A 15,558-nucleotide genomic window follows, 5' to 3' on the forward strand; every position below is an offset into this window, starting at 1 on the left:
AACCCTGCCCAGCAGGGACCTACAGATCATGAAATGGAATCATCTTGCCCACCTGGTTTTAGAGTCTGGTGCTCCACAGCAAAGGCTGAAGTACTCAATTTCATCCACTGCTAGGAAACTGAGGAAAGGTCTAATCATACTTCTGAGACATTATCTGATAATTCATGTTAACTTACTACTTTTCAATGAGAAATGAGAAGGCTGGCCTCATCAACGGTCTGCATATGAACTTCCAGCTAAAGCCACACTTATGGCAGACGCTGCTGGTGGGCATGGGGTCAGAGCAAAGGAAACAAATTTATAAGAAATAGTCCCCTCAAACTGTACAAGTGGTATGCGTTCTCCATTATAAGAATATAAAATAGCACATCAGAATTCAAGGAAATTGCATCCCATAAGCATTTGAACTATATGGGCTCATCAAAGACAGAGAGCAAGACGTTAGACTGAGAGAGAAGGCTACCGTGTAACACCCACCATCATGCTCAGTGAGCTTGTGTCCACAGACACCTGAGCTGTGGCTCCTGGGGCCACCTCATGTGTTCTGTCCACACGTGCCCTGGGGTTTACAGGTTAATTTCATGGATATTTCAGAGGCAGTTTGGACTACTTTTGATTTTTCCTGCAGTGCAACTTCACCTGCAACTCCCCTGTATTTAGGGCACTTGACAGGGGCATCATGGTCCTTGGCCAGGGCTGAAAGGACCACATTTCAATTCTTCTCTATTTCCTTTAGTCAGTCTCCAGCTGCTGCATGGCCTCACACCAGACATTTTACAAAGCAGCCGTTGAGCTACGGCTATTTTGAATCAATCACGCTCTGCTCACATCTTCCTCAAGAACCCCTGGGGAGTATCCTGAAATGCTGATTAGATTATATTAGGGAGACACCCTGGACTTCTTAATGGGATTGAAGACGTATCGTGGACTCATTAGAAAATCACTCCCCACTTGCTAACATTTTCCAAACAGTTTTCCAAATTCCAGGGGCCCTCGTGGTTCTCTTTTCACCACTACATACAATGCTGGAAGGAATCACAGAGTCGGGACCAGAAAGGATTTCTGAGGGCAGGAATAGTGAGTCAAAACTAACAAGAGGAAATCTAAGTGGTATAAATGTCAAGCCCTACATATAAGGTTCCAAAAAATCAACTGTGTAAACCATAGAAAGGGGACATCTGGATTGACAGCCAGTCATATGATAAAATCTTGAGCCAGGACAGCAAATCCCAAGCCTTGTGCATTGACCCCAAGTTCCCCAACCCCAGCACCTGTGAGACCCCTCCCCTCACTATTCAATTCCAGCCTCAGAATCAAAGTTCAGCCACAGGATTCCTCTCAGCCCAGCACCACGTGTTCCCACCATCCAGTGCCTGGAGGGGGCTTGTGACACAAATTTGATTTGCCAACCAGACACTCTCTCCACTCATTCCCATTAGATTGCTCCTGACCTTAATGCCCCATCATCTCATCAATGGTTTTCCTGGCCTGGGAGAGTAGAAAGGCTCCCCCAACAAATAGACCTCACTTTGCCCCTCTTTGAAGCAGAAGTTTCCTATGAATGAATATTTTGGTGAGTTTCATCAATCAGAGTCATAGTAGCTGATTTTGGCAGCTGTGAATTCTCAGTATAAATGGGCCTCAGGATGCTGTTTCATCAAAGCAAGTTCTTTGGGTTTTTTTCCTTCCTTTTTTTTTTTTTTTAATGGAGGTACTGAGTATAGAACTCAGGACCTGGTGCATGCTAAGCATGAAATCTACTACTGAGGTACACCCACTCCCCAAAACAATTTCTTCAAAAGCCACCATTCTAAGGGCCACTGACAGCGAGGTCACTGATGTTCTGATGTTCATGGGAGAAGGAACTAATGAACTCTTTAGCCTCCTGGACTCGCCCACTGCTCCCTGCCCTAAACCTTATATCCAGCGATATCTGATGGTTTATAGTTCCCCACACACCATCCTCTCTCAGCTGCCTCCTCAGCTTAAGACTTGGCCCTTGGTCACCTATGAGCATCTCGTGTATGGAGCTACTGGCCACATGTAGTCTTCTATGAATCCCTGGTACCCTGCAGAGTGCAATGTCCATAGATGCTCAGTCGGGGTCTTGGCTTCTTTCCTTCCATGTGCATATGTGGCTGGGAGGGGTAGTGGGGAAGTAAGAGAGAAGTTGCAGATACCCCTCCACGAGCTGGAGTGGGCTGGAGGAGCTGGTCAGTGGAAGTGCGATAAAGAACAGCCTACAGTAGAGATCCTCAGTGTCCTGGTGACATCAGAAATGCCAGAGGTACTTATTTAAAACTCCGAATCCTGGGCAGCACCCTAGATCCAGTGAATCAGAATCTCTGGTGCTCGGGCCCAGGAATCGTCACTGAGAATTGTTCCAGGTGATTCTTAGGCAGATCTGAAGACTCCACCCCAAGGGGCACATGAGCCTGAGAGACCATCTGCCATGGAGCAAGCGTCCAGAAGAGACCCTTTCCTGTGCCCCAGCACCCTCCTCCCCGAGACCAGGCACGATCTGGTAAATACGGAAACCTTACATCCTGGGTTCTCTCCTGTGTTCTGATCCACATTCTGTTCCACTGTTGGATCATGTTCATGTCAGTTGTGTCCCGGCTTTCAAGTAGGATCAGAAAATAAATAAGGTAGGCACCATTATTACACCCATCTTACAGGTGAGGGTTCTGAGGCTTAGAGAGGCTAAGTAACAAGTCCACGGGCATGAGGAGGAGGAGTGGGCAGGGACAGGGATTTCCCACCCAAGCCCGTCTGATTCTAGTTACCTGCATTTTTAGCCTCTGGTCCTCAGCAGGTGACCTAGCATGAAGAGTCTCCTCTGAACAGAAAAGTGTCCCAGAAAAGCGCTTATGAAGTTACCCCCCAGTCACCAGTTAACACATTAAACCCCAGTTGATATCTGGCAGGACCGGCTGCAGAGATTTGAATGAGACTCAGGAGTTAAAGCTCAGTTCATGACACACTCCCCTGCGTGCAATGTCCTCTTCACCCTCTGCCCTGGGCCAGTGCCTTGGCGGCGTCACGGTGCCTTCAGTTCCAGAGTTTCACCTTTATTTTATTAAGTTCTTTCCAACACCTACAAGCACAAACGCTGCACCTACTAGAGTCCACAAGTGCCTTCTGCATCCCCAGCTAGTGATGACAGTAGCACAATTAGTAACAATGGGCAGTGATGGCATTCCCAAAATACTGTATTTACTGGCCTACAAGCCCCACCAAACTGTAAGGCAAACCTCTGAGATCGCAACTGGGTCTTTCCTACTGATCCTCGTATCACAGATGCCTGGCTCAGAGCTGCACATAGAAGGCCGTGAACTGAAGGCACTACGGGCAAAATGCAGGCATATCTCAGAGTATTACAGGTTTGGTGCCAGACCACAGCAATAGAGCAAATACCATCATACAGTGAATCACAGGAAGTTTTTAGTTTCCCAGTGCAGGTAACTTATGTTTACGCTATGCTGTAGTCTATTAAGTGTGCAATAGCATTATGTCTAAAATATGTACATACCTTAAAAAATTCTTTATTACTAAAAAACACTAACCATCATCTGAGCCTTCACCGCGTTGTAATCTTTTTGCAATAGAACATAGAAGATTACAGATCACCGTAACAAGTATAATAATAATGAAAAAGTTTGAAATATTGCAAGAATTACCAAGATGCGACATAGAGACACGAAGTGAGCAAATGCCTTTGGAAAAATGGCACCAGTACACTTGTGCGAGGCAGGGTTGCCACAGGCCTTCAATTTGTAAAACAAAACAAAACAAAACAGAAAACGCAGTATCTGTGGAGTTCAATAAGGTGAAGCACAGTAAAACGAGGTGTGCCTATACCATGCTGGTGCCCTGGGGATGTTGACACATAGAAGATGCAGTCCCTGGCCTCAGGGTGCTTACAGTCCAGGGGTCAGTGAGACAAGCATGCAGATGGCTGAGGAATGAGGCAAGGAAAATGAGTTCTTATTTAGTAAGCATAACATGCACTCAGCCAGAACAGCTGAACCCTCAATCACAAAGAACAGTCACTAGAGAGCATGGTTCTGAATAAGGAGGCATGAGTCCAGCAGAGATATAGACCAAAGACACTTCCATCTCTTGCCCAATTACCGGGGATTAAAGTAACAGCAGACATTCAGATGGAGGTGATTTCTGTGGTCTTCCCCCTGCATACACCTGCTTTCAGTGCCAGTTTATACCATTCAGGTGCTTCCTTCAAGAACACCCGAGATATGGTCTGAATATCAGCCTTCATCCTATTAACTTCCTTCTGACACCTACAAGCAGAACCAAAGTTCACAAACGCTGAAATCCATGAGTTGTCAGATTTGATCTGTGTACACTTTAACCCGCCATCAACAAAAAGAGCACCTGCAGAACAGAGAGGTGGGTGTGATGGGCGAGGCACTGGCAGGATGGATTCCGTCTGCCTGTGAAGGTCCAAGCAGGAAAGTTTTTACACAAAATATACTTGCCAATGTCAAGATGAGTTTGTTTTTGCTTTTGTTTCTATTTAAAAGAAGGTTCTGGTGAATGAGCCTGCATCTTTGTTTAGCAATGGGGCACCACAAACCGGAGACATGGACCAGTGGCGCCCCGAGGGATCCTGGTTTGACACCAGCTCAAATTTCTGTTGTCCCTGCTGACTGTCATAAATTCCTGGAGGAACACAGTCCTCTAAGGCCCTCGGGGAGGGTGCACCAACGAGCCAGAAAAACGGAAAAGAAAAGAAGCAGCAAGAAAAAACATGCCACATCACAGCAGTCTCCTCTCGTAACTGTTACATGAGCTGAAAGAAAAGAGACATCGTATGAAGTTCAACAACTGTGGTTTCCAGAACCCTGGACAATTTTCTTAGTGAGGGAGCCAAAGAGAAAGCTGCCCCAGTTTAGCCCTGAAGGAAAAAAAAAAAACAAAAAACAGTTTCCAATGAATTGAATTTCCTTGCAAGGTAAAGCAGTTTGCTTGTTTCACTAAAAAAAGTTTCGCTAAAAAAAAAAAAAAAAAAAAAAAGCCCCTCACATCTTCTCTCAGAGTTTTTCTGACCAACAGACTTTCTCTTAATTGAGAAAGAGAAGTATAAAGAAGTCCTGAAATAGTCAATGGTTTTAAAACTCACTGAGCTGACCGAATAGATACAGAATCGGCTTGGTATTCTCCATCAAAACCCTCCTCACCATCTTTCTTCCTTTCTCAAATTGAGAAATGACTCATATCTTAAAATTGTAATCTACACACACACACACACACACAGCCAGCCAGCCAGCCCCCTAGTACAAGACAGTACAGAAAGTCCTGGGAAACAGGTGATTTCTTCTCTCTACAAAGTGAAAAACAGCGTAGGCGGCTTTTAAAAAGCGAACTGGCATTTGACCCCTGGGAGTATTTTAATTTAGTAAGTTGAGCAATTGCCTTATCTGCTTCCTGAGAGTTCAGCAAATGGAAGGAGCGGACAGAGCAGAGACCTGTGCATAGCAACGCAGGGTCAGGCTGAGAGAGGAGGGCCGGGAAGCAGAGTCTACATTAGCTCTTTTGGGGAAAGGGAGGGGTGCGGACACGCGCAGAGGCAGCGGCGGAAGGTTGCCCGGAGGCAGGGGCGGAAGGTGCTGCAGCCCTGTATCTGCCAAGGCAAAGTTTGTCTCTGAAGACACTTGTCTCATTATTGCAGTTTGGTTGAGTTATGCATATACGGTAGGACCCTCCTCTCTGGACCAGGCGCTGGGGATACAGCACAAGAGCCAACCTCAGCATGGGAGAAGCTTACCACCTTGTAGAGAAGACAGCTTCCTAAGATTCATAAAAAGCGTGGGCAACTAGAGCCTGGAGGGGAGCACGATCCCAAGATGGTGCATGGGGAGATTTCTAAAGAAACTGATGGGCATCGTGTTATACTGTTTTATAATATTATTCTATAGTTAAAGGGTGAGCAGGTACTGGCTAGGCAGACTTGGGGTGGGCACCTGAGGCAAAGGGTCAGAGTGAGCAAAGGCCCGGAGGCCAGAACAGAGCAGGGTGCTGTGTGCATGGGTAATGCAGGTGGGGTGGTATGGCTCCATCTTAAAGGACAGGATGGGGATGACAGAGAGGGCTGCACGTGCCTCCTATCAACAAGTCTGGACCCCGTTAAGGAGCCAATGGGGAACCACTGAAGGGTTTTGAATGTGCCCAACCTCCTTTAGGGCACATTCTAAGGGCTCCTGACTCAGCCCAGATTTCACTCTTCTCCGTCCCTGGCCCAACCCAAAGCCAGTCTCTTCAGGCCTGCCCTCTTGCTTCCTCTCCCACCGGAGTCCCCAGCCTGGTCTCAAGTGTCAGTAAGTGTCCCCTGTGTATAGATTATAGAGACGGCACCAGAGAGGATTTAAAGACAACTCCTTTGTCTTTAGGAGTTGAGTTTCTGCCCCTTTGTTTTCTAGCCCTGGAGTGAGTCTACCTGAAGGACTTTCAGCTGATAGAGCAGATAGTTTAGGTCAGCAGTTGGGACCTTCCAACTCATCCCTCTTAGGTGTCCAATTCCTCTATTACTATTGCTCTCCCCAATTAATTCAAGTTTCAAGTGACATAGCAATTGATTGAATGTCGCTCAGCACACAGCATGAACGCTCACCTCTTTCTATGAGTTTTCCAGGACTGCAGAAGCTAAAAAGGCTAGAAACGCAGTTCCCAACTCCCTTGCAGCTAGGGTCCTGGGTGAGAAATAGGTAACACCAATTAGATGCACTCACAGAGGAGGAAGCGAGGTGGAGAGTGTTTCTACTGGAAAGTGAGGTTGTAGAAACACAGACTTGATGTTCTAGGGTCTGCTCACCTGCTTCATAGATGTGGTTATTGATGGCAACAGCATCTTGGTGCCAGCAACGGGTTCTTATGTGATGGCTCTGAGCTCCCACTCCTCTAACCTTTCCAGTAAGTATATAAGCACCTAATTCCCTGTATGAAATCCCTTTCTGTTTAAAATACCTAGAGGGATTTGTTTCCTGCGCTGGCCCTAATGGTCCCTTCAACTCCTCAACATCTCTGCCTTCTTGATGCCTGACTCATCCACAGTGGGTTCCCGCTGAAAACTCCAAACACGTTGGAACAAAAAATTACAACTGGGCATGCTCAGTCCTCTTCACAAAGCTCACCTGAAGGTCCAGTCCCTCCAAGCTTTGTGAAAGTGCGGCCAACTCTCCCCTCCTCCCTGAAGCCCCTGCATGCCTACCCCAACCTCCTCTTCCCCAGTGACTCTCCCAGGCACTTAGATTGTTCTCATCTCCAATTCATTTGGAAACTGGTCCTCTCTCTCCACTTTGATATGATGCTTCATTTCCTCCATTCTTCCCTAACTTGGCTTAGGTTTCCACTCCCTAAAATACACTGAGACAGTATATTACACAAAGGGAAAGCAAATGAGGCAGCAATTTGTTTCCTCATCACTCACGGTGCTCAAGTGAACACTTGGCTCCCGCTGCTGTAGTTGACTCCATTAAGCTTAACGCCCAATATTAGGGTTGCTATGGAAGCCAGAAATAACATTTCAGGAATCCCTCCCGCCTGTGTGACTTCAGTTTCTAAGCTGTTCTACAAATAGTCTTTCTTGCAGCTGATCATTAAGATGAAGAGAAGTTAATAAGACAGCAAGTTTAATGAACTGCAATGGTATTTCTTACAGATTTGCTCATCACAACGCACTTAGGATATGCAAATTCTAAAGCTGAAAAGAGACTTTAAAGACTGGATTCAACTTCCCTATTCTCCTGATGGAGAGGGTCACACGGGGTCATGGTGGGGCGGCCTCCTGACTCCCAGGCCGCCCACATTCCCCGACATTACACACATTCTCCATCCTGAGAAGGTTTTTTGCTCTCTCTAACCTACAGTTTCCTCTTCTACAAGAGGAGACAATGATTGTACCTGCTTCAGAGGGTTATCATAAGGATTAAAGTGAGTATGTGTAAAGTACTTAGAATGGTGCCTGGCACAAAGTAAGGGTCAAATAATCATTTTTTGTAATTACTGTTTTTTCCACCATTGTGTTAAGAGCTACATGGAGGCAACATGACATAGCAAAGAAAGCACTAGACTGGGAGCCCAAAGACCCATGTTCTGGTCCCCATTCTGCCACCAGCCTGGTGATACTGGCCACATAACCTTTTTTGGGGAGAAGAATGGGTTACTTTGATCTCTAGGGTTGGACTAAATAATGTCTCAGTTCCTTTCCAGCTCTAGTATGCTATGGTTTTAAATAAATTAAGTAGAGATGTTCCTTGACCTTGAAAACAGTTACATCCCTATCTATAATGACAGCTAATATTTATTGAGCAATGGCTGTATATCAATATAAGGCTAAACGTTGTAAAATTACTAACTCCTTACTTCTCACAGTAATCTACTGTCCCCATTTAACGTGGGGAAACTGTAGCTTGGAGAGTTTAGAGTGATTTGTGCAGGTCACACAGCTAGGAAGTGGTAGAACCAGAATTTGAATCCAGGAATCTTAGTCTAGTTTCTCATCTTCTTTGTGATTAATCTACAGGAAACAACAAATGTACGCACACAGCTCTAGAAGGGAGCCAGCCTGCATGGCTTTATATTACATTAATGTTCTCTAGTTGCAGCTGCAGGTTGTATCCCTAAATTCCCAGCAACTGGTACTGTCCAAGAAGATTTGGAGGAAATTGCCACAAAAGAAAATAATTTTTAGTTCTTCATTATACTCCAGAGGTGATCACCTCCACCAACATCCCTCGCCTGGATGACAGTGTTAGCCTCCTAAATGGACTTTGACTTTGCCCCTCTACAGTCTGTTTTCAATCCTGCAGCCAAAGCAATCCTTTAAACACAAGTGACATCATGTTACTCCTTTGCTTAAAACCCTCTGGTGGTTTCCATCTCTCACAGAGAAAAGCCAAGGTCCTAACAACGGCCCGCCAAGGTGCCCATGTTACTTCTCTGAGTCACACTACACTGGCATTGCTGTTCTAAATGCTTCAGGCAAGCCTGGAACATTCTTCCCCTGGATTCAGCGACTGTCCCCTCACCACCTTCAAGAAAATGGCTTAACACTGCAGACTGGATGACATTAGTAGTTGCCTACTTAAATTTCATTTCTCTCCCCATCCCCTTCCTGTTTCCTCACTAAGATTCTAAGCAGCAAGAAAGTGACCAGGAGCTCTGCGAGGACAGTTTCCATCCTTCACCAGGAATGACTCTTTACTGGACAAAGCCCAGTATCCCAATCTCCAGACTAGGTCAGTGAGTAGGCATGCAATCCAGTTTTGGCCAGTGGGGAGGAAAGGAAAGTCTACTGAAGATTTTGGTCTCTGATAAAAGGAGTGATTGAAGGGATGAAAAAGCCCTCTTCCCTCCACCCCAGTTCTCTTCTTGCCTTGACCATGACCATGGAAGGATGTGATGTTTGGAGCTGCAGCAGCCATCTTGTGACTATAAAGGCAGAAGCCTAAGAAGGGAAAGCCAGCCTCCTGGGATGATGCAGTTGAAAGCTGGACAGAACCCTGGTCTCAGTGATAAAGCTGAGCCACTCCCATGACCTAGGAATCACTGATCTCCAGGCTTATTGTAAGATATCCAAATATCTTTTAATAAAAGCACTGTTAGCTTATAACAATTGCACCCTACCCAATACCCAGAGATTTCACTCCTGGTGCCAAGCCTGCTGCAGAGTAGCTTCTCAACAAAAATGTGTTCTGTGTATGAACAAATGAATTTGATGGTAAAACTTTTGACATTTTAAAAATGAAATTTATTAAATTGTTTTGCTAATCTATTTTTCAGACGTTCTTTTCTAAGATCAATACCTGATTTAAGGTTGAAAGGGAAAAAACTGCTACTTTTTATTTAAATCGGTAGTTGATCAAATAGATAAACAAAATTACTAATACTAATAATATTAATAAATGTCATCTCTCATTCATTCATTTATTCAGTACACATGTATTGAGAGGCTACTAGCCCAGATGCTTCAGACCCAGAGATGAAAAGACCTAATTCCTAGTTTTAAAGACCTCATTGTAGCGTGGGAGCTGTTAACACCACTTTGCAATGTACAAAGTGTTTTTTAATAATAAATTTAAAAATCGACAGTAACAGCAACAAACACTTAGAATGCTAACTCCGCGCCAGGCTCTGTGCCAAGCCCTTTATCTTCATGACCTCATTCCATCCTCTTTCCCACTCTGTGAGGGAGGTACCATTATCATCCCCTCCTCACAAATGAGACAACTGGGGTTTCGGGTGGTTCCGTTACTTACTCATGGTCACACCATGGAAAGCCAGAATTCACGCTTGTGAAAAGTTAGCTACAATCATTTGTAAAACCAAGCTGACAAGCATGGGAAGGTCCAGGAGCCACAGTTGATTGGAAGGTCAGTAAGAAAATTGGGCCATGAGACTGTCAGGACAAAGGAAGCCATCTTAGGCCACCTGTGCAGAAAGAACTAGAGGCTCCTGATCAAGAAATGACAGCTCAGCTCAGCTCAGGACACCATTCTGTATTTAAAGGAAACAAGCAGGGTTATTTCTCCCTCCTGAACTTTAATCTGAACCAGTTGAGCATCTCCAAGAGATGGCCCCTTGGATGCCCCATAGACTCTCCAACTGAACTCGGGAGTTTGATCTCATACAAGGCACCCAATGTTTGTTGAACGAATAAAGATATAGCTGCTGTGGTTGTGTGTGGCAGTTTTATGTTGCAGCGGTTTGTAGACAAGGATTATGTCCGTCTCGTCTGTGTCTGGGGCTGGCCTCGGCTTCAGTGGCTAGTTGGTTGATGGCTTGGTTCCAGCCCTGACTCAGTCTGACCACTGGCTGAGGCAAACATCTGCATGGGAACAGACCATGTGGTAGGAGGGGTAAGGGCTCCCCTGAGCCCCAGAAGACTTGGGATTAAGCCCTAGGTTGCTGCTGGTCAATTACTTCACTTTGAACCAGTAACAATATTTCTGGGCTCTAGTTCCCTCACTCTTAACCCTTACTTTTACCAGGAACTTCCATAGCAGTCTGGAGAAGCCTATGATCCTGTCTCAGAATACAGTTGTTAGATGTCTAAAATAAAATGCATTACCCACTAGGTTGGCTATTAGGAAAAAAATGGAGAATAACAAGTATTGGCGAGGATGTGGAGAAATTGGAACCCTTGTGCATTGTTGGTGGGAATGCAAAATGGTGCGACTGCTATGGAATACAGTTTGGCAGTTTTTCACAAAAGTTTAACATAGAATTACCATGTTTCCCAGCAATTCCATCCTTGGTATATATCCAAAAAAACTGAGAGCAGGGACTCCAAAAGACACTTGTATGCCAATGTTCATAGCAACATTATTCAATTTGCCAAAAGGTGGGAACAATCCAGGTGTCCATCAATAGATGAATGGATAAACAAAATGCAGTGTATACCTATAACAGAATATTACCCAGCCATAAAAAGAATGAAGTTCTGATACATGCTGTAAAATGCATGAACCTTAAAAACGTTATGCTACTGAAAAAAGTCAGACACAAAAGAACAAGCATTATTACATCATTCCACTTACATGAGGTAGCTAGACTATGCAACACAGAGTCAGAAAGTAGAAAAGAAATTACTGGGGGATGAAGGGAGAGGGGTGGGGAGTTATTTCTTAATGGGATGATGATAAAGTTCCTGTTTGGGATGATGAAAAAACGTTCTGGAAATAGTGATGCTGGTTGCACTACAATGTAAACATACTTAATGCCACTGAATTGTGCACTTTAAACTGGTTAAAATGGTTAATTTTATGTATATATTATGACAATAAATAAACAAACAAATAAATGCAAAGGATAAGACAGGAGGCCAACCTCAGTGAATCAAGATATTTGTAAAAATTGGGAATACAGTAAAATATGTACTTTATTTTTTAAATTATTTTTTCAGTTGAAGTATGGTTGACTTACAATGTTGTGTTAGTTTCAGGTGTACAGCAAAGTGATTCATTTATACACATATATATATTCTCTTTCAGATTCTTTTCCATTATAGGTTATTACAAGATACTGAATATAGTTCCCTGTGCTACACATTATGTCCTTATTGTTTATCTGTTTTATGTATAGTAGTGTATATCTATTAATCCCAAACTCCTAATTCCACCCCCTACATATGTACTTTAAAAAATAACATTAAATAACAAGACGAAAGGTGTGTTACTAATGAGAGTAATTTTGAAGTAGTGGTGAGCGTAAGCACTATTTTGGGTTATCTCTGACAACTACGACCACGAACAGATCTGTGATCTCTGTTGGTGAGAAGTACGGCTACTATTCCTGTGGTTTGTGGTTTACAGTGACAATAGAAGGAAATGCTAAATTGCAGTCAGAGGTTAGGGGGAAAGGAGGTTCTTTTTCTTCCCATCCAAATTACGGACTCACTGAAGTCTGCCCAAGGGATCTTTGGAGGCTCATGGACCCCAAGTTAAAAACTTCTCAACTAGATGATTTCTAAACTCCCTTCTAATTAAAATGGTATGATCTAGGAGTGGATTCTGGCTTTATCTGAATGTCACGGATAAATTAACCTCTCCGATCAGATTTTTTTCTTCTCCGTAGCTGGGGATTATTATAAAATCTCCCTCTCACGGGTTTTGTGAGGGAAAGGGAGGTAAGGTAAGCATTAGGCGCTTTGTAAAACTGCAAAGCTTTCTCAACGAATGCCAGGTAGTACCAGGGAAACCTGAGTCCTTGAAGACATCTTCCCCCATCCCCTGCACACCCATCACCCAGGGCTCAATGTTTCTTCAGACTTTTGGCTCAGAGCTTTGTGAACGATGGGAACAAAACACCGGGCACCCTTTGTTAAAGGATACCATGCCCTGTGTTAAAATGTAGTGTTATAAACTATAACGTATGAAAATACAGACAAATCGAACCATTTTAAAGGAAAATGCCAATTATCAAATAGACTCAAGAGAAATAGAAAACCCAAACAGACTAATGACTCTCAAAGAAATTGAATTAGTTGTCAAATATATCCTCTCTACAGAGGCATCAAGCCCAGATGGTTTTATGAGTAAGATTTACTAGCTCTTGAGGACGTTTTTCTCTCACTGATCCCAAGTATATCTCCCCACACAAGACCCATGCTGCCGGAAACTGTGGAATTTGTACCAAACCCTAAAGCGTGGCAGGTAGTGAGACAGACGTGACCTGGCCTGACTCTGCAGTATCGCTGGTATCCAAACGATGCTGTGCATCATATAGATACTCAATGCACATTCCTTTAGTGGATGAATAAATGATAAAACCGAGGCACATTATGAAACAAAACATAAGGTATTAGAACTAAACTATTTTGGTATAGAAGAACAGCGAGGTAAAACTGATGGTCTTCCTATTCCGCTTCATTTTGGAGACAAATTCAAGCCTGACTGGAAGAGAGGAGTGAAGGAGACACTTCCTTCAGTGGTTGGGACAATCACACAGGACAGCCACAGGATATGGTACCAGTACATTCGGGTGAATGGTAGCCCTAGGAGGTGGGGATTCCTCCCTGGCCACCTCATCAACAAGTCCCAGAGACGTAAGGATTCTTCATCTTGCACCAGGCTGAGCACAGTGCTTGGAACATGGGGACTCTCAGGACATATTTATTCAATGAATGGATGGAGTAGACTGGAAGAAAGCCCAGTGTCGGGGCTGGGGAATTAAAAGCTGGAGATGGAAAGCAGCCTCTCGCAGGCTTGGCCAGGTCTGAGCCCCTTGGACTGGATTCCTCCACGGTTTACTTCATGGTCCAACCTGACTTTAAAAGCCTCTGGGGCTCACCCTCCTGGGGCTTCTCATGGCCAAATGGTCCATGCTGCACGTACGCCATCGAGCCTTTCCAAAGCCCCTCCTGGCTCTGAGCCCAAGTGGTGAGATGCTTACATTCCTCCTGTTTCTCCCCCGACCCTTCCCCTGCATCGGCTCTTTGTACATCTGGCTGTCCAGCTTTCTCTTTGATATTCTTACTCATTGGCTGGCTGTGGGCTTACGATAACTTCTCCCTCCTCCTTTTCCGGCCTCACCATCCTCTGAGCCGCCAAAATATACACACCGCCCTCCTTTCATCCTTGCCTATAAATCAGCCTCCTCTGGATATACTGAAAGGAGGCTTTTCTGAGCTAGTGGTTTTAATTCCTGGCTTCTGAAAGATCTTCCTCGGACTTGGTTTCACATCCTGGCTAGATTGCACTGGTTTCCCATGTGCAGCCCGAGGGTGTTGGCTGCCCAAGCCATTGTGCTTGTCCGACCTGCCTTTTAAAGACTCAGAAATACAAGATGGTAAATTAGTCAGTACCACTCTGCTTCCCCAGCGTACGTCAGTAACAGTTACATCACCCTGAAATGGGCAGATAAAGTGAATCAGAAGGGAAAAAGAGGCCGTTTAGGAACATGTCAAAGAAGACATACAGTCCTCCACAAACTGGACAAGTGGAAAGCAAAGCAACTTGTTATGGGCTGAACTGCACCCCCCAAAATTCCCAAGTTGAAGTCTAGTTCCTCAGAATGTGACTGTATTTGGAAATGGGGGATCTTTAAAGAGGTGATAAAGGTTAAATGAGATTATTACGGCAGTCTCTAATCCAATATGACTAAGGTCCTTCTAAGAAGGGGAAATGCGAACAGCCCAGATGTCCATTGACAGATGACTGGATAAAGAAGCTGTGGTATACACACACACACACACACACACACACACACAATGGAATACTACTCAGCCATAAAAAATGAATAAAATAATGCCATCTGCAGCAACATGGATGGACCTGGAGATCGTCATTCAAAGAGAAGTAAGCCAGAAAGAGAAAGAAAAATGCCATATGATATTGCTTATATGTGGAATCTAAAAAAGAGGACACAAATGAACCTATCTACAAAACAAAAACAGACTCACAGACATAGAGAACAAACTTATGGTTACCAGGGGGTAAAAGGGGTGGGAAGGGATAAACTGGGAATTTGAAAATTGTACCTCTTGGGGAGTGATGGAAATGTTAGCTGTCTTGATTGTGGTGGTGGTATCATGGGTGTATACATCTATCAAAATTCACCAAATGGTACATCTGAAATGCATGTAGCTTACTGTGTAGGAACCATACCAAAAGAAATGTGTTTTAAAAAAAAAGAAAAGGAAATGTAGACGCAGGAAGGTACAGAGGGAAGACCATGTGAGGATACTGGGAGATGGCGACCACCTGTTAGCCCAGATGAGAAGCCTCACCAAGAATCGAATAAGCTGGCATCTTGATCTGGGATTTCTAGCTTTCAGAATCATGAGAAAAATTTCTGTTGCTTAAGCCACCCAGTTTGTGCCACTTTGTGATGGCAGCCCTAGCAAACTAATATACAACTCAAGTCTCTAAAATATTTCCTCTCAAGAATACATGACATGCTTATAGGGTGATTATTCAGGCATCTTTTGAACTAACTCTCCTTGTATTTTCAATATCTAACAGTCATTAAATATTTAGACATGAAGTTTTTTAAAGTGAAGATGATTATTCTTCATGATCATTGCAAAAGATATAAAAC

General features: G+C 44.2%; 1 protein-coding gene across 2 annotated transcripts in view; it reads right to left on the minus strand.

Moving 5' to 3' along the window:
* MATN2 (matrilin 2) overlaps positions 1-15,558 on the minus strand; it is a 119,607-nt gene that overhangs the window by 84,327 nt on the left and 19,722 nt on the right. The window lies entirely within an intron of this gene.

Source organism: Camelus ferus, chromosome 25 (genome assembly GCF_009834535.1).
Source record: "Camelus ferus isolate YT-003-E chromosome 25, BCGSAC_Cfer_1.0, whole genome shotgun sequence".
NCBI classification, from domain to species: Eukaryota; Metazoa; Chordata; class Mammalia; order Artiodactyla; family Camelidae; genus Camelus; species Camelus ferus.